Source organism: Acyrthosiphon pisum, chromosome X (assembly GCF_005508785.2).
Source record: "Acyrthosiphon pisum isolate AL4f chromosome X, pea_aphid_22Mar2018_4r6ur, whole genome shotgun sequence".
Classification (NCBI taxonomy): Eukaryota; Metazoa; Arthropoda; class Insecta; order Hemiptera; family Aphididae; genus Acyrthosiphon; species Acyrthosiphon pisum.
In genome coordinates this window covers 35805522-35806753 of record NC_042493.1, presented here as the reverse complement: position 1 = coordinate 35806753, position 1232 = coordinate 35805522, and positions in this window count along the sequence as shown.

The following is a 1232-nucleotide window of genomic DNA, read 5'->3' as shown; positions in this document are numbered from 1 at the left end:
GATCAGATTGAATTTAGCCATGCCTGACTCAGAGGTCTGCGCACGCCTATGAATATTATATTATAATAATTATTTAAAAATTGTTCTAAAAACCGTAGTTAATGGGTATGTAATACGCCATAGTACCTATGAGTTATGACCACATATGTTTGATCAAAGGCACTATGTACAAAATCACCATTATTTGAGAAACTGAGAAATAACACTAATAAATAGCTATTATTATTATTATTATGATTAAGAACACAGTAGTAGACTCGAATAGTTAATAGGTAGTTAATACTATTAATATTTGAATAGTTAATACTCTATTTACTATTTATCTAATAGTCATTAATCATTACCATTATTATTATGAAATGTAATGATAGTACATATTTTATAAAATATTTACTTAATAAATTTTGTGTTTATATTGTAATATTAAAAAAATATTTTTTCTCATACCCTTATTTTTTATGGGCCATTCTTCTGACCATTTTTGGAACGATTTTAGAGTCGATAAAACGATTGTATAATAACCATGGAATTGGTGCAACAGTTACACACATTTTAAAGTTAGGATTAAAAATGTGTACAAATGAAATAACAATCGTTGATACTAGTTTGGAGTCGGTGGGACCAATACAAATCGATGGCGGTACTGGCGTAACGTTACCCCAGTACCGCCGAAGGAAAATTGATTTTCCAGAGTTTGGGGAGGTGTACAAATGTTTTAATTAGGATTACAAATGTGTACAAATGAAATAACAATCGTCGATACTAGTTTGGAGTTGGTGGGACCAATACAAGTCGATGGCGGTACTGGCGTAACGTTACCCCAGTACCGCCAAAGGAAAATTGATTTTCCAGAGTTTAGGGAGGTGTACAAATGTTTTAATTAGGATTACAAATGTGTACAAATGAAATAACAATCGTTGATACTAGTTTGGAGTCGGTGGGACCAATACAAGTCGATGGCGGTACTGGCGTAACGTTACCCCAGTACCGCCGAAGGAAAATTGATTTTCCAGAGTTTAGGGAGGTGTACAAATGTGTACAAATGAAATAACAATCGTTGATACTAGTTTGGAGTCGGTGAGACCAATACAAGTCGATGGCGGTACTGGCGTAACGTTACCCCAGTACCGCCGAAGGAAAATTGATTTACCAGAGTTTGGGATGTTTACAAATGTTTTATTTAGGATTACAATGTGTACAAATGAATAACATCGTCGATACTAGTTTGGAGT